This window comes from Anabrus simplex, chromosome 8 (genome assembly GCF_040414725.1).
Source record: "Anabrus simplex isolate iqAnaSimp1 chromosome 8, ASM4041472v1, whole genome shotgun sequence".
Taxonomy (NCBI): Eukaryota; Metazoa; Arthropoda; class Insecta; order Orthoptera; family Tettigoniidae; genus Anabrus; species Anabrus simplex.
Window position 1 is genome coordinate 43,173,343 of NC_090272.1, and position 18,930 is coordinate 43,192,272.

Sequence of the window (18,930 nt, forward strand, 5' to 3'; positions counted from 1 at the left end):
TCCTTCACAAACTAGGGCATGACTGCAGTAACCCACACCGTGAACCACCTACAAATTAAAAACAAAAATAAACAACAGCTTTACAGTATAAACACAGTCCATCAGTTGCTCTGTAGGTATAAAATAAACAATAGCACCAGAAGCACGATCCATCACTTGCTCCATATGTATAAAATGAACAATAGCACCAGAAGCACCTTCCATCACTTGCTCCATATGTATAAAATAAACAGTAGCACCAGAAGTATAGTCCATCACTTGCTTCACATATTTAAAATAAACAATAACACTGGTAGCACAGGATGCAGGAGCTATGCAGACGCAAAACATACTGCACAAGACTGAGCCAGTTGGGGAAGATGCATCGCAGGGGCAAACCAGTCATTAGACTGAATTACTCGAGGAGGAAGAAAAAGAAGAAGCACTGTCCACATACATATAATAAACAATAGCATCAGAAGCACTTTCCTTCACTTGCTCCACATGTACAAAATAAACAGTAGCACCAGAAGTATAGTCCATCACTTGCTTCACATATTTAAAATAAACAATAACACTGGTAGCACAGGATGCAGGAGCTATGCAGATGCAAATCATACTGCACAGGACTGAGCCAGTTGGGGAAGATGCATCGCAGGGGCAAACCAGTCATTAGACTGAATTACTGAAGGAGGAAGAAAAAGAAGAAGCACTGTCCATCATCTACTCCACATACATATAAAAAACAATAGCACCTGAACCACAATCCAACAGTTGTTCCACCAGTAATGAGAGGTGTATTATGTATCAGTGTGGGTTTATCTTTATTCTGTTTTGTAAATGAACTTAAAAAGTGAATGATAACACTTGAGGAAGATGAAGAAAAGAAATGACACTAAACAAAACTGGCCAAGAACTTTAACCAGCATAATTATGTTCATTATCACCTTCTTGCAAATGATAGAGCTGTGGATGCACTATGGTGGAAGCAATGGTTTTATCCTGCACTTCATTCTTTTTAAGCTTTTTTGTAGATGACTTCTTTGTCGAGAAGAATGACTGCTTTTGAACCTTCATGTTTGGAGGTTCACACTCTATTGTTTGTGTTGGTGAAAAGCAAGTTTCTTTCTGACTGTCATTGGAACAAAGTGATGCTGTAAAACCTTCAAGAGCTTTAAGCTGCTTCAGAACTTCTTTTAGCTTATACTTATCATTTTGAAGTAGTTCTAATTTGCCTATCGTTACCTGAATTGGTTTTTTAATTTCTTCCATAATACTTTCTGGTGTAGCTTCTGCAGGTTTGTGCAATTGCTTCATGTGACATTGCAGTTCTAAGCAACCTTCATTTTCTAGGGAAGAAGGAAGTGCTTGTTGAGAGGTACCAACAAGGTTTTGCGTTAAATGCATAATACAGTAGTGGACATGTTTGCATATCATGGTTCTGGTAAGATAATCCGGGCAGCTGCAGGAGAATGCATGCACACAGATTTTGCACTTATCACAGAGCAACTGACAACAGTTCTCCAGCAATTTTCTCTCAACATGGTACATGCCAACTTTCCAGTCATATTCATTTTCATGAATTATTCCTTCCTGCATTGCCAGTGCAGTTTCATGCCTCTTTCCAAACTCTTTAAAATATTTATGGTGCTTGCCTTTTATTAATTTCTGTATTCTGTCAAATTCCTTATCTCGCACTAACTGTAAGAGAGTATGTATACTCTTATCAAGTCTTTTAACACACACACCTCCCAAATATTCATATTTTATGGTTCTGTGAACTCTTTCTAGATGCCTGTTTGTGCTTATATCACAACCTCTTCTGAAGCATTTTGCCCACATCTGCGGAATACTTCTATAATATCTTCCAAAATACAAACCAAAGTTTTGGGTCTCTGGATCTTGTGCACATTATTCACAAAAATCTTCAAGTGCCCGTGAAAAATCCTTTTGATGAGGAAGAGATTGAAGAATCTTCAAGGAAGTCATGACCTTTTCCCGTTTTTGTGCATTTTTAATTTTGGATGAATTCTCAGTCCATGCTTTAAACACATGCCATAGACATAGCAATCTATGACCTAGCTCTCCCATGATACTCTTCCATGCCATGTAATACGTTTCAGTGATGTCACTCATAAAGAATTTGGTATATAAAGAACCAGTTCTTTCCTTAATTTTCATGAAGAGTAATTCATAAATATAATAGTCTCTTCGATTCGAAAACATGAAAAATACAGGGAAATCTTCGTTGTAGTCATCTAATACTAATACAGTTGTTAGTTCAAAGTCATAACCATTTAGGCCATGTGTTCCATCTATACAGATGGCATTCCTTGAAAATTTTATTAGCATATGCTTCTGTGCTTCATTCATAAGCACAATGCAAAAGTCATTCCTTGACAGTTCATGTGATTCATTCCCCTGTTTTTTGTAAAATATCACAGGATTTTGTTCCCCAAGCTTCAGTGATTCCTGCACAAAAATGTCAACACTACAGGAATCGTTTACATGACGCTGCCCTGAAAAATATTTAAATTGAATTCTTTTCTTATATTGTGCAGGTCGATTCTTGTTACAAGGTCAGATCTCTTCACTTCAGAGCCAACATTTTCCCGAACAGAATTTAGCACCGTTTTGACAGGCAGACCTAAACTCATCTGACCTGCTAAACACTCTCTCTCTGCCTTTGTAAGTTGGAGATGTTTTATCTCCTGCCCATGACCATTATGAGTAGCCCAAAACACTACATTTGTTTTTTCCCCCCACTGTCATTTTCCAATGGCTGGTGCAACCTGGATTGATCTTTGGAGATCCCTGTGCTTTAGAAGCTCTCTGCCTTGGTGCTCTACATTCACGAGACTTTCCTGAGCGATTGCAGTCATAGTAAATAATTTCGGAACCATCGGTTCTTCTTCTTCTTGTCCTGCGATAATACTGTGAGTTGTTTTCTCGTTGCTTCTGTCTCAGCCACTCTTCAAAATCTGAAAAGAAAGAGTTTAAATAACTATCACATATCTGCAAGCTTATTAATTTTGCATTATAAAATCATCCAGAATGGTTCATGGTGTGGATTGCATTAGTCACGTCCTAGTTCTTGAACTATGGGCAATGGCTGAGTGGCCTAGTAAGTGGTTCTGAGAGTCAGGATACTAATTGCTATAGAATAGCAGTGGACATTTCGGACATATTTTGAGTCATGGACCCCCTTATTCTCAAGTGGCTAGGACTGTACAATCCACCGGTGGTCTCTAGCTAGACTACAATCCACCAGTGGTCCCTAATCCATTAGAGAAGAAATTCTCACTGGGAATATGTGTAAGTAGGGTAGCATCCTGCTTCACAGAATATTTACCTAGAACCCTCAGAACATTTTAAGCAAGCATCAGACCTACGGGAGTAACAGAGTCCCACTTCCATTTGACAGGTGAAGGACTCCTTGGAAAGAACTTTGTATAAGAAATGGAATTTGATGGGGTGCTATCAATTTCAATAGGGCTTATGGAAGAAAGTACAACTGGCTGATTCAGCAAATCTGTATGGGTTATGAGTTAATGATATTATGGTAAGGGTAGATTATGACAAAGAGTTATTCAATTATAAAGTGTTCTTAATAGGTGTTAAACACGGTCTCAAAATCCCAGAATAACAGCCGAGAGGATGCGTCGTGCTGACTAAACGACCCCTCGTAATCTGCGGGCCTTCAGACTGAGCAGTGGTCGCTGGGCAGGCCAAGGCCCTTTGATGAAGGGCGTTAAGTGCCGTGGGGTTTGGGGTTTAATAGGTGTTAAAAGGGAATGGCAGAGTGTGGATTTAAGACTTTTCCTCAGGAATAGTATTGCATGCAACATAGTTTCTCTTAGGCATGTAAATGAGCAAATGATGTGGGTAGATTTATCAGTTGGAGGAATTAGTAGGTATGAGAACTATCTCACTATATTTACCGTGTGAGGGTGCAGATGAGGATGAAGTTGACAAGTTTCATGAATCGGTGAGTGACATCATAGTCTGGATCAACTACAAAGATAAGATAGTGCTATTAGGCATTTTTGTTGCGAGAGATAGAAATAAAACTGAAGGATATAACAAGGTGATGGGTAAATGTGAGAAAGATATGTAACAGGAAGCTAATAGCAATGGGAAACCTTTACTGGACTTCAGTGGTAATATTCAAGCATAAGGCTATTCACTGCTACACATGGGGGGTAGGAGCACCGGTTCCATAATAGACTATCATAACCGGCCTTCTATTCAGGAAATCTGTTAGGATGTTCAGCTATTCCAAGGATTTTTGATGATACAGACCATTATCTGATCTGTAGCAAACTAAATATCTCTAGTCCTAGGATAGAGAAACTGAAATATGTCTTCAGATGAATAAGGGGGGAAAATCTGCAGGATGTGGCAATTAGACAGAAGTCATGAATATGATTACTAAAAAAGTTCAAAACAAAAGACAGTAAGTAAATTCAGGATATAGAAAGAAAATGGGCGGTGTACAGGGATGCTGTAGTAGAAACAGCAATGGAATAACTAGGAACAACTCTGTGTAAAGATGGGAAAAAGCAAACATCTTGGTGGAATGATAAAGTGAGAGAAGCTTGTAAATGTAAAAGAAGGTGTATCAGAAATGGATGTTAGGATGTGTGTCACGCCACAGTGCTTCATGTCTTCCAACAACTCACTGTCGTTCAAGATAAGATGACAGTGGTAGATAACTCCACAAACCAGGTTCGAGGGTTTGTGCTCTTTCACTTTGATGGGGATTTTGCCAAAGTGGTCGCACTTGAGCAACTAATCAGCTTGAAGTGGAGTGCGAGTCTTGAATACCAAACCACAATTGTGCATTTTCTTTAAGTCTTGCAGTTTGCTTTAGACACCTTCAGTGTATCTACAGAACAAAACAGACTTCACCACCTTGAAATCTTGCCCATCAGTTCTGGTTGCACGCAGGAACCTAGGGAAGCTGGATCCCATGCTTTCAGGTGGCGGATGAATCTGGGCAGACCTGAAACGTTTTGAAGCCATGCCGAGAAACATCCTCCCCAAATGCCACCGACTCCGATAAGGGGCCGCTGTAGCCGAACCAAGCTGCCAAGGTAATACCCACCTGGTTGTACCAGGTATTGCCCGGGGTCGAATGTTGAACAGTGCCTAATACAGGCTGACTAAGGCTATGAGCAAAAGGACTCTCTTCTTCAAATCACTTGCAATAGCATGTACCCCATTGCGTATATAGAGTGGTAAGTATAGATTTAAAAAGAAATAAGTCATTCTGACATTAGGCTGTGCAGGGACCTGCATTGTAAGGCAGATACTACTGCTGAGTACATGGCGCTCACATCCAACTGGACTCTTGGAATACCATCTAGGCTTTTGAGCATCATCACACATGTAAGAGGCCTCTCCCCAAGCTGCACACACATCAGAATTTTGATTCAGTCTACAACTAAACCTCAAGAAAAAATAAAATGATAAAGAGGGGACCAATGGTCACATGACACTTTTAGTTGCCTTCTACGACAGGCAGGAATTACCTGCGGATGTATTCAGTCCCTCCCATCCACAGGCGGTACAACACATGGTACTAAAGCCGCAATCCATTTATGCACCTAGGTTGCCCCTTTGAGTCGTCTCTTATGGCAAGCACGGGATACCATGGGTGTATTCTTCATCTGCGTCCCCCACCCACAAGGGGTTACACCAGTCTGTTTTCAGTCCAACTCTGCTTTATGGATGTGAAAGCTGGGTGGACTCAGAATGTATTATCCATACGTTAGAAGTAACAAACATGAATATAGCGTGATTGATTGCTGAAAAAAAAAAAAAAAAAAAAAAAAGCAGGTGGGAACAATGGCAACAGGGCACTCGGAATAAAGAGATAAAGGAATGAACTCTATTAATGAAGCCGTATGCATAAACCGGATTTGGTGGTGGACCATGTGAGGCAAATGGAGGAGAATTTGTTACCTAGGAGAATAATGGACGGGTCCGGTAAAGAAGCTGACCATCGCTAATTTGGGTTTCAGAAATTTTTTAACGTAAGGGCAAATCTTACCATATCCTAAGAAGGATCTTATGTGCAAAATTAATGATTTTTCACAATTTGTAAGTGATTATACCCAACGCCTGTGAGGGCATAAAGGGAAAATAGAAAGAAGAAATAAGTGATTATTAAATGAAAATATTTGCCTAGCTCTAAGACTATTTAGCCACGGTAGCCGTGTTTATGATGTCATAGTTCACAGTTAACTTGTTGAAGGTCACTACAATTAAATTATGACATCAGAAGCCAACATCTGACATTTAAATTTGCGTATAAACGCAAACAAAGCACACCATGGATTACAGTAGAAAATGATTCCTTCACATCACAAACTACTAAGTTCACCACAGAACTCACAATGTACCTTTTAAAGGACGTGATCACCGGGCGAGTTGGCTGTGCGCGTAGAGGCGTGCGGCTGTGAGCTTGCATCCGGGAGATAGTAGGTTCGAATCCCACTATCGGCAGCCCTGAAAATGGTTTTCCGTGGTTTCCCATTTTCACACCAGGCAAATGCTGGGGCTGTACCTTAATTAAGGCCACGGCCGCTTCCTTCCAACTCCTAGGTCTTTCCTATCCCATCGTCGCCGTAAGACCTATCTGTGTCGGTGCGACGTAAAGCCCCTAACAAAACAAAAAAACAAAAAAAAGGACGTGATCATGGAGGATAAGAGAAGTACAGGGACACCAAGACAATGATGGTTAGACTCGGTTTCTAAAAATTGAAAGATAAGATGTATGGAACTAAACCTGGTCAGAGAGCTAGTTAGAAATATAGGATTGTGGAGGTGTATAGTAAGTTCACAGAGGTTTTCAGACTGAACGCTGAACAGTCTATAAAGATGATGATGATGTAAATAAACTAGTGCATTGCACCATTGTGCATGTTTAAATCACCAATGAATAGTCATTTTTTTAAACCATAAATTAATAACAGAATCTGACAGAGCAAAATATGTATAGTGCTCGAACGTTTTCTTGAGCCCTGAGCTCCATAGTGCTCAATGGGAACTAGGGCTCAAGAAAAAGTTTGCGCACTATAATTGAATGTTTAAGTGACATAGAGTATGTAGGGAAAGAAATATATTACCTTGGAAGGAATCAAATATCAACTCTTGCTTAGAGCTATGAATTTGATGTTCTTCCTCAAGATGTGTTATTAAATCTACTTTGAAATGGAAGCTTGCAGTACACTGAGGTTCCAAACAGCGATTCATTACTTCCTCCTTCTTTCCAGGGACTAATTGCATATGTTCCCCAATATTTTTAGAATTAGTACTCATATTTCACTGACAGCAAAAAGTAAACAAAGTGGCAGGTTATTGCGCAACGCTACGAAGTACGTCCCTCTAAAATTTCAAATCATCGATCCTTGCCGCCAAACGTTACGAAGTAGAACGCGGTAAAAATCCAAATTCGCTAGGAAGTAGTCACCGCCGTCTCAATCCTCCTATACTGCCTGCTCTATGCGAGGCTTTTTGCGACTAGGCTGCGACAAAAATTCTCCGCAAGATGTTCCAAACTTATTCTAATGACGACAGCCTACAAAACACTATGCGGTACGGTCATATGTTCATTGAAGCTCGTAAATTGCATCAGTATATTAAATATCAGCAATATTACCTGTATGAAGTCGCAGTTGGTCTCTTCATGCACAAATTAAAGATTTTCCTGGAGGAAGGCTTGGAGTGGTACCTACTTTTTGTGTTCTTGCCAATACAATATCAGTTGATAGAGGTCTTACGAACTTCCGACCCCTAATCACTTAAGGCCTCATCACCTGGGCGGCCGTTGCCAAATCCCACCCGAACCTGCACCAACCCCTACTCTCCATCGAACGCCGCACCGTCCGCCACGCACTCCGACTCTCCTTCCGATACCCCACGGCCGACCTCCTTGAAATATTCCCCTTCCCACCACTCGACACCTACGTCCTCACCCAATTCCAACGATCCTACCGCCGAGCCCTAGATCGGGATAACCCATCCCTCAACCTACTACTCCGCGGAGAACCTCCCCCCAATCCTCACTTCACCGAAACTCCATACCATCTTTACCGATCCCTCCACCCACCCGATGGGGGTGACGCATAGAGGAACAGGCTGTGATGTCCAACCCATCAGCCAAGTCACCATAACACCCCAAAAAACCCAAACTCATATCCACCCGAAGACACCAAGCAAAACCCATGAGCCCCCACCGAGCTCCCCCTCTCCCAGTCAGCAGAAACCTAAGCAACTTTACTAACTTGTGTTAATTGTGTTTCAGAATCAGGGTACATCAGCAAACGCAAAACCCCATTGAACGTAAGGGCAAGAACTATAAGCCAATGAATATGTAAATATTGTACAAACAATAGAATTATAACTCTACAAATACTGTAAACAAAACCTTGTAACAACTGTACACATCACCATAATACCAAAATTGTAAAAACTGTAAATCCATCCTATACATAATGTCATCAAATAACTTTAAATTGTACATACTGTAAAAACTGCAATAATCCTTACTACATAAAGTATTTAGCCCATATAATGCACAAGTTAGGAACACTCATTGTAAATAGCCATATACTGTAAAAACTGTAAAAATTCTTTGTACAAAATTTATTCAGCTCATGTAATTCACAAGTTAGGAACATACATTGTAAATATCCTTATAACCCCCCAATAAATTTAAAAAAATCCGGGAATTAAGGATATCCATCCAAATACAAATCCATCATGTAACCAGCAATAATTAAAGCATTTAACAACTCAGAAAAAGAAGAGGAAGACAAAAGCATGAAACAACCACCAATGTAAAAATCAAATGTAAATATCAAATGTAAAAATCAAAATATTGTAAAATACTGTAAAGTACTATATATATTGGAAGATCAATAAATACTTAGCCGAGAGGTCAAGACCCCCTCCCAACTCCTTCACCAATACAAAGCTCCGTCCCTCTTTTCCAACTCCAGCAATCCTCCAAACCCGCTGAATCTCCTGGCCAGAGAGAAGGCGTTACCTTCTAGGTGGCCCGCCCCTTCCCTTCGGGAAGGGGAATGAAAACTTCCCCCTTGGTCCTTGGTCTTACGAACTTGGTTAGGATAATATCACTAACAGTTAGCTGATGTTCTTTGACCTCATACTGTAACAAAACACATTCTGAATGGGAAGACGCCGCAAGTCCTCGTATTACACTCATACGTTTGAAGGACTTCGACAATAGGGCACAGCAGCTTAAACGAACTCCTGTAGATACCGTACTTCATCAGAGCAACAAAACAATATTTTGGGCATCGAACTCCTCCTCTGTCATAATGCGTAATCAGTTCCATTTAGCGGTGTCCAAGCTCTAGGCAGTGAGATGTTGCTGACAAAAATGTCACACTCCATCCTCTCTTCAGCAACACGAACCAAGTACCCGCAAATTAGGATTTTATTTCCTGTTTCTAGTTTGATTGAAATATTATCGTCTGGATATCTGAGGTTGTCCAAAATGTCTAAACATGAAGACGTTTGTTTTGTGATTGTCCGTTACAATTCTTATTACAAGGAATCCACTATTCTCCACAGCTTTAATCACCTTCTGAAAAAAAATCCGCAGCTTGTTCCCAGTCATTCGACGGGGTCAGAAATGGAATGAATGAAGCCCCCATATAACGGCGAGGATAGGAATTGTGCCGGCTGCCGAAGCCTGTCGCACTCGTCCGGGGCAATGTTTAATGAATGGTAGATGAAATGAAATGATATTCGAGAGTGTTACTGGAATGAGATATTACAGGGAAAACCGGAGTATCTGGAGAAAAACCTGTCCTGCCTCCGCTCAGTCCAGCACAAAGCTCACATGGAGTGACCGGGATTTGAACCACGGAACCCACCGGTGAGAGGCCGGCGCGCTGCCGCCTGAGCCATGGAGGCTCCATCACCTTCTGAAATAAGATGTAAAGGCACAGATGTGAGAGTAATCTAAAGATATCCAATTGTTTCCTTTATTAGGTCCTTGCCTAGATAAAGCCGACATCCGCTTTCCTCTTAATTCCCTTCTAGACGGTATTTTATGGAGTCGTATCTTTTCTGGCTGCGAACCACCTTGCCGAGATTGGCAAAATCGTACACAACAGTTGAATATTTCGGAGAAAGAATCTGAAGTTTCAGTACTATAAAAAAATATACCTTGCACAAACGGAAAGAAATAAGTACCTACACATTAAAATCACTTTTGAAATATCTATAAGCATAACATGATTAATTCATTTCGAGGGAGGATATATACATACACACACGAGGAGATTTCTGTACGAGGACTCATCGCTCCTTTGTCTCTTCCTGTATTTTTCATCGGCCGGAGGACGCCACATCTATACTTCGTTCCTCGCCGAGCCAATTAGCATATTGGCTGTCCCCAAGTTGGGTTGACGGCCTTCCCCAGCCAGCCATGTCTACTCTCCTCGTAAGTGATGTTGATCCAGCTCTATCGGTTGAAGACATCGCTAATGAACTTCGCCCGCTCGGTGTCTTCAGTGTCACTCGCCTCTATTAGGGCTCAGTTCCTGCACCGGAGATTCTTCTTCATTTCCATTCTGCCAGTACCAGCCATTCCGTCCGAGCTACCGGCGTGGTTATCCAGTGCAGACGTCATCGTGTATCATCTATACCAGCACACACCAACGCTCAAGTACCTGTACTGCCTGCTGCTCGCCCGCCTCCACCGTATACACCACCCCCACTTCCATCATCTTCTTGTTGCACACCTAACACCATCACAACTACTCCCATCTCTGTTCCTATCTCTCCCAACATTTTGCCTACCGTACCTGTCCCTACTACGACTACTACCACTATCACTACTACTTCTATGCAACTTTCTCCCATGACTTCTATTACTACTACCACCTTGTCCCATTCATCTCCTCTCCTGATCTCTCTTCCTCTCCCTCCCAACCCTGAGCAGCCACGTCGCCAGGAAACGTCTCAACCACCGTCTTACGAGGGAACTTCTACCAAACCTTCTGACAATGCGGCACGTTCATCTTCGCCACCACCGCCAGCCGATCATACCTCAACTTACAGCTGTGTTCTGCGCAGTATGGACCCCAACGTAGCGCCTGCTGCCAGCACCCGTGACCTTCGCCAGGCCGGAGTACCTGTCAAAGACAGCATCCCGCATCTATAACTCCGACGGTCCCACATTTCTGGTGAGACTCCAGCTGCCGACACACACCGACGTCCAACGCCTTATAGACCAGGGCATCCACATCTGTGGCCGCTATCATAGGGTTGAACCCTCTCATTCTTCTCCGCTTCCATCGCACCGTAATCACACACTACCCAGTCGTCCCCGGCCCGTCCCATCTCCCCAATCTCCTCGTCCTCATCTCACCGCTCCACCATCTTCCAACCACTTTATGCCTCCTTTACCCAACCCGGATCTTTTCCATCTTCTACTCACTTCCCTTGTGTTAACTTCTCCTCCTTTTACCACCTCCTAGCCCTACATTTTTTCCGTCACATCGTCATATAGCATTGTATTGCTGCTCAATAAAGCTTCATCTCCATTTTGTATTAAAAAATTAAAAAAAAAAAAGAAGGCAGAAGAAAAAAAAAGAAAAAAAGAAGAAAGACGCCTGGCCTTCCCACTCCTTAATCTCACATCTCCTTTCCCCTCTCCTTCTTCTATTAAATCTTCTCAACCCGCCCAAGCTCACGGCCAGAGGGAGGGCGTAACCCTTCAGGTGGCCCGGGGAATGAAAACATTCTCACACGCACTCAATTCATTTCACAGTTGTATACAAAATATCTCTTGTACGAACGGAAGTGACCAGACACGTTTACTCATTGTACGAAATAACTCAGGTTTTCACACACACATTCATGCACCAATAACACGGTGCTATACCCCACACAGACAGCGAAGATTGGTGCGTCTACTGCTGCACTCTTACGGCGACTTGGAGAAATATTGGTAGTCGCACCTTCCTGTGTTAAACTAGTGGCATAGAGCAGGCAGTATAAGAGGATCGAGACGGTGGTGGAAGTAGTACGCAATACAAATTCAAATCGGCGACTATTACTGCCATTCTAACAGTTTAGTTGAATACTGACAGATGGCACGTACAAAACACACGGACGTTACTCGCAGCCCCTGCTCTTTTACCCACGAACAATGTAAGTTCTGTGATATAGTCCTATATACCTACTCTTTATCTTCTATGGTGGCTTCAGATTTCGTGATTGGTGGAAGTAATTTTCTGTAATCAAGGCGACTTGGGCGGGGGAGCCAAAATTCGCAGTAGTGGGCGGGTAGTGTGAGCGAATTTCAAATTTTGTGAAGCGAAACCCATAAAATGATAAAGAAGAAGAATTTTTTTTACTGTAACGCTTCTTCATCTGGATCAAGTGCTCTATGAACGAAGGCCTAATTTTTATTTGTGGATGGAGGGCCAGCATGACCAGCCAGCGAAGAGCCCGCCGGTGGAAGCAAAGTACGTGTCTGGCGAAAACATTGACGCACTAGCTGTATGCGGCGCCTAATATCAAAACTGAATGTTTCATCATTCAATTTGCCAGTACTTATAAAACCATGCATTAAGAGTTACTTAGCTTGAGGGGCATATACCCCTCTGCCCTTTAGAGTGAGCCGCTACTGCACGATTTATGTTGCGTTTGATTCAAATTGCGTTCTTCTTCCTCTTCTTATTCTTTATCTGTTTATCCTCCAGGGTCGGCTTTGCCTCGGACTCTGCGAGGGATCCCACCTCTACCGCCTCAAGGGCAGTGTCCTGGAGCTTCAGACTTTGGGTCGGGGATACAACTGGGGAAGATGACCAGTACTTCGCCCAGTCAGACTCACCTGCTATCCTGAACAGGAGCCTTGCGGGAGGATGGGAAGACTGGAAGGGATAGAAAAGGAAGCGACCGTGACATTAAATAAGGTACCATCCCGGCATTTGCCTGGAGGAGAATTGGAAAACGACGGAAAACCACTTCCAGGATGACTGAGGTGGGAATCGAACCCACCTCTACTCAGTTGACCTGCCGAGGCTGAGTGGACCGCCTTCCAGCCCTCGTATCACTTTTTCAAATTTCGTGGCAGAACCAGGACTTGAACCTGCGCCTCCGGGGGTGGCAGCTAATCACACTAAGCCGCTACACCATAGAGGCGGACTATTAACAATTCTTAAGTTGGGCTAGTACCTTAACACTCGTATGTGATGTGGTTTGCTTCTTCTTCTTAATCTGTTTACCCTCCAGGGTCGGTTTTTCCCTCGGACTGAGCGAGGGATCCCATCTCTTCCGCCTCAAGGGCAGTGTCCTGGAGCTTCAGACTCTGGGTCGGTGGATACAACTGGTGAGGATGACCAGTACCTCGCCCAGGCGGCCTCTCCTGCTATGCTGAACAGGGGCCTTAGGGGAATGGGAAGATTGGAAGGGATAGACAAGGAAGAGGGAAGGAAGCGGCCCTGGTCTTAAGTTAGGAACCATCCCGGCATTTGCCTGGAGGAGAAGTGGGAAACCATGGAAAATCACTTCCAGGATGGCTGAGGTGGGAATCAAACTCACCTCTACTCAGTTGACCTCCCGAGACTGAGTGGGCCCCGTTCCAGCCCTCGTACCACATTTCAAATATTGTGGCAGAGCCGGGAATCAAACCCGGGCCTCTGGGGGTGGCAGAGGCGGACCAGTACCGTTTGTTGTAGGGCTGTTTTGTCGTCCGTTAGGTAAAAAAAACGAGGCATCACTGGCATATGTGTTGGATAGGTTATACAGTTGAATGTATCGTAAAATTACAATAACAGGTTGAAGCAGCAAGCTAGAAAATCGCACGATTCATACATAAATAACTGCATTGCATTGTAGGGTTAACTCGGAGTGGGTCGATAACAGCTTCCTCGCGACAGAGAATGAATACAACTCACTAGCGGTGTGTGAAGGCGTTTAAACTTGTCGGCTGTTGGTCTAGGGGTATGATTCCTGCTTTGGGTGCAGGAGGTCCCGGGTTCAAATCCCGGACAGACCCATACTTTTCTACAGAGGTTCAAATCTTTGTCTGAAAGATACCAGTACTGGTGTGAAACAAGAGACATGACAAAGCGAGTACCGTACTGAAATACATTTTGAAAAATCATCATTGATATGCGTTCTTCATTTCCTCATGTGCCTTGTTACTTCTGTACCTGTGTCTAGAATAGGTGTTTTCAACTGGTGGCCAGCGATGCCACATTTTGGAGCCGATGAAAGTTTTTGAAAAATAAATTAAGAAATATGAAGATTTTCTTTCTTTCTCTCTTTCTTTCTATCTATCTTAATCTGTTTACCCTCCAAGGTTGATTTTTCCCTCAGACTCAGTGAGGGATCCCACCTCTACTGCCTCAAGGGAAGTTTCCTGGAGTGTGAGACTTTGGCTTGGCGGATACAACTGGGATGGAGGTCCAGTACCTCGCCCGGACGGGCTCACCTGCTATGTTCAACAGGGGCGTTCTGAGGAATGGGAAGATTGGAACGTAGTCTATAGACAAGGAAGAGGGAAGGAAGCGGCCGTGACTTTAAGTTAGGTAGGTACCATCCCGGCATTTGCCTGGAGAATTGGGAAACTGCGAAAAACCACTTCGAGGATGGATGAGGAGGTAATCGAACCCCCTCTACTCAGTTGGCCTCCCAAGGCTGAGTGGGCCCCGTTCCAGCCCTTGTACTACTTTTCAGATTTATTTGCAGAACCGGGAATCGAACCCGGGCCTCTGGATATGGCAGCTAATAGCACTAACCCCTACACCACAGAGACGGACTTTTGTGTATTCACTTGATCTAAATCTAGTACATTTCTTGATTTTTAAATTTAAATACAAAATTTGGGGGTCAATGAGCCCTCACAAACATCAGTGTTAACCGTTATAAAAGTGATTATGGGATCCATTCCAAATCTCAAACTCCATACCAATCTCAACCAAGGAAATTTTACGGGACAAGCATGGAATAAATACTAAAAATTACTTTCATTTCCGTTGGTATAGGAGGCGGTTTCAGTTCCACAACGCTGCATTTTCGAAGACATTTTCAGGGAAATAAACTGCTGGGATTTTAGGCTCTTGCAAATTGAATATCAATAATCTCTCCACAAGGAAGAGCTATGTATTTTGACCAGACAAGAAAATGGACCACTCATTTAAACTGCTATCCAGCGAAAAATACCCACGCTTAAGACAATTTAGAGTAAATATGACTTCAGTGTTTGGGAGCACGTACATGCGTGAAGGTGTTTTTGCTTTCTATGAAATTCAATAAAAATCAGTACAGAAGTCAACTTTCAGATTCTTCCTTGCAGCAAGGAAACTGGATATTTTTTCACTTTTTGCCATTTTTCAAAATAATATGTCCACTTCTGTGGTGTAGTGGTTAATGCGATTAGCTGCCACCAGCAGACGCCAGGGTTCGATTCCCGGCTCTGCCACGAAATTTGAAAAGTGGTACGAGGGCTGGAACGGGGTCCACTCAGCCTCGGGAAGTCAACTGAGTAGAAGGGCATTCGATTCCCACCTCAGCCATCCTCGATGTTGTCTTTCGTGGTTTCCCACTTCTCCGAAAGGCAAATACTGGGACGGTACCTAACTTAAAGCCACGGCCGCGCTTCCTTCCCTTTTCCTTGTTTATCCCTTCCAATCTTCCCATCCCCACCACAAAACCCCTGTTCAGCACAGCAGATGGGGCCCGCGTGGGTGAGTCACTGGTCCTCCCTTCCAGTTGTATGCCCTTCACAAAGTATCACACTCCAGAACACTGCCCTTCAGGCGGTAGAGGTGGGATCCCTCACTGAGTCCGAGGGAAAAAACAACTGCGGATCTTAAACGGATTAAGAAAAATCAGAAGAAGGAGTCAAATTATTATTTATTCAAATAAAATGCCATTGTTGAGTGCTCTTCATCAAACTAAATTGTTCTGTGTGTTTATTTTAAATTTCAATCTTTTACGGAATTGCAGTTGTAAAATAGCGTATTAAGCAATTAAAATTGTTAAACCTTCATTTCAACAGAATTATGCATATTATTTATTACTGGTACTTCTGTTATTCTGCCTGTTGCCATTTCTTGACGGATGCAGAACTTTTGTATCCATCCCTTGGTACAGGCCAGAGCAAAGTGTAGCTTCCACTGAAGTCCCAGTTTCATCCATGGCTGTGACAATATGGAAGCTGCTGGGGTGTGGGTGGTGCTGAGTAATGACATCAGAGCGCAAATAGTGTCCGAGTGTTGATCATAGGGTCAGTCGTGCTGCAGTAGCACCTTCTGGTCCAATGAGGAAAGGAACGGCAAACTACCTCACTCCTCATCTTGCCTATTATGCCTCATTTGGGCTCTGCTATTGGTTTTTGCGGTTTCCCTATAACTGCATAGCCTTTGGTGGTACTATTGGAGGATCCAACCAGCCTCTAGGAACTGTCCCGGCATTCACTTTGTGCAAGAACATCAAAAACCACAGAAAACCAATGTCAGGACAGCCGACAGTGGGGACCAGTCCCTCTCCGTCTCCCGAATACAGGGGTGTAGAGCCGTGGCCAAGTGTGGGCCAAGACCCCACTCTGCAAGCGCTGGCCGAGTTTTTCCATTGTCATAAACAGTTCATAAGTTTTTATGTAGTTTCCGAACCAAACTGGATCAGTGTACGCTACAAAAACATGGAAGTTTTACAATCGAAATAACACTTTCAAGGACAATGTTTAATATCTCACAGTACGGAGGAAGAACCAGTGTACCTGGTAGCAAGTCTCACCTCGGTACTGCTTCACCGGGAGATGCAACTGTTAAAGGAGAACAATAAAACTTTGATTTATTGTTCTCCTTTTAACAGACTTTCAATATAGAAAAAATGAGGATAGTCTCTTGCAATGCAGATGCAACTGTGCTGCCATCTTCCTTCCTTCCTTCAGGTGATAGTAGTGGTGATTATTATTTTAAGAGGAAGTACAACCATCCTCTATTAACACTAATCAGATGTTAATTTCAAAAAATTAAGATATCAGCCGGAGAAGGGCAAGGACCATATAGTGCGTGAAAATGAAAGACTCCGTAGGCCTCGAATGCTCTAACACTGTCGGGGTCGGAAAAGAACAAGAGTTCACCAAAGGAGGTAGGATAGGATAGATGAAGATGAGGAGCCTGGCACAAGTAAGTAGAAGCAAAGCCTGGACTCAGCTAAGAGCAGGGAGGTCGCCAACTCACCCTCCCAAGTTAAGAACCCCTGAGGCTGCCATCTTGATGTAGTAAACCGCTGTGGGCTTGATACTCTGTTGTGGTTGCATGCCATTTGATTCGTCTCAGTGAATTCTGCAAGTATCAACTTTTTTCTTCCTTTCTTAATCCGTTTACCCTCCAGGGTTGAGTTTCCCCTCAGACTTGGCGAAGGATCCCACCTCTAAAACCTCGAGAGCAGCGTCCTGGAGCGTGAGACTTTGGGTTGGGGATACAACTGGAGAAGAGGACCAGCACTTCTCCCAGGCGGCCTCATCTGCTATGCTGAACAGGGGCCTTGTGGGTCCAGATAAGCTGAAGTATCCCTGGAGTTTTGCGTATGCATGTATCACTAGTAACAAAGGACATTTCATGTAAAAAAGAGTTTCATTTGTTTATCTGGTACTTTCTGTTCCTGTGTGTTTACTATCAACATTTTACCAGCAGCGCCGACTTTGGAGTGTGGTGGGAGGGGGATTTTGGGGAAAGCTGTTTTCTGACCCCCCAAAAAAACATCTTAGGGGACAGAGTGACATTTTGCACCCTCTTCCCCCAAACGTTCCCCTCCTACATGTCCCCTTAAAATGTGGAGATTGGTTGTCTTTGAAGGCTGCTAAGCCGTTAAATCTAGAGGAAGGTGGTAGATGGTTTTATATCAAGAAATGAAATTAGAAAGCAGGCATTCCTTCAGAGAACTACATTTCCCAGTGGAGACTGTTCAGGCAGTAGAGCTTTCCACATTTCATATCATGAAATGCATCCAGTACGGTATTTATTTTAAAAAATATTTATGAAGCAAGTTCTGACTTTTTTACTTGTGATTTTATTTGATAGCTTCATACATAAAATATTCCCTCAAAATAATTACTGTATTTATTAATCAAGTTCTATTTTTCTGTTTACTTGTCGATATTGTTAATAATAGGAATGTTTATATTAATGTTGTTCCTCATTTCACATGCCTGTGTTCATATAAATCATGCCAAAAAAAACCAAACCCCACAGCACTTAATGCCCTTGAAAGGGCCTTGGCCTGCCCAGTGACCGCTGCTCAGCCTGAAGGCCTGCAGATTGCGGGGGTCATGTGGTCAGCATGACATATCCTCTCAGTCTTTAATCTGGGCTTCGAGACCGGGGCCGGCGACACACCGTCAGATAGCTCCTCAATTCTACTCACGTAGGCTGAGTGGATCTCGAACTAGCCCTCAGGTCGAGAGAAAAAGTCCCTGACCTGGCCGGGAATCGAACCTGGGGCCTCCGGACGAGAGGCAGGCACGCTACTTCTATGCCTCGGGGGCCGGCGTTAATCATGCTCCCCATCCAATAATTACCTGAATTAGGCGCACCTGTCTGGGTCAATTCAATGATATAACTTTTTTTATTTATTTATTTATTTATTTATTTACTCAAGAAAGGGCACCTGAGTCGAGGCTCTTATGGCGCAATACAAGATTAAATATTGGCAGAGTTACAAAATATTGACAATACAATATTAGCTTATTTCTAAATACGTTACAGTCTCACAAATATAAATACAGTATATAATACCACTGTACATTACTTGGTTGAAAGATTTAATGCTCATTTTCTTTTGTCCATTGAATATTTATTTTTTGTTTAAATTTTGAAATTGTTGTTGCCTGTTGTATATGTTTTGGAAGAGCATTGTACACCTTCGCAGAGTAGTGCCATAAGGAGT

General features: G+C 43.0%; 1 protein-coding gene and 1 non-coding gene across 2 annotated transcripts in view; both read left to right on the forward strand.

Moving 5' to 3' along the window:
- Nucleotides 1-18,930, forward strand: part of LOC136878724 (cytochrome P450 4c3-like) — a gene marked incomplete at its 5' end in the record, with an annotated part of 108,104 nt that overhangs the window by 17,282 nt on the left and 71,892 nt on the right. The gene's annotated exons all lie outside the window — the stretch shown is intronic.
- TRNAP-UGG (transfer RNA proline (anticodon UGG)) lies at nucleotides 13,959-14,029 on the forward strand. The gene has a single exon. It is a non-coding gene; the product is annotated as a tRNA-Pro (tRNA).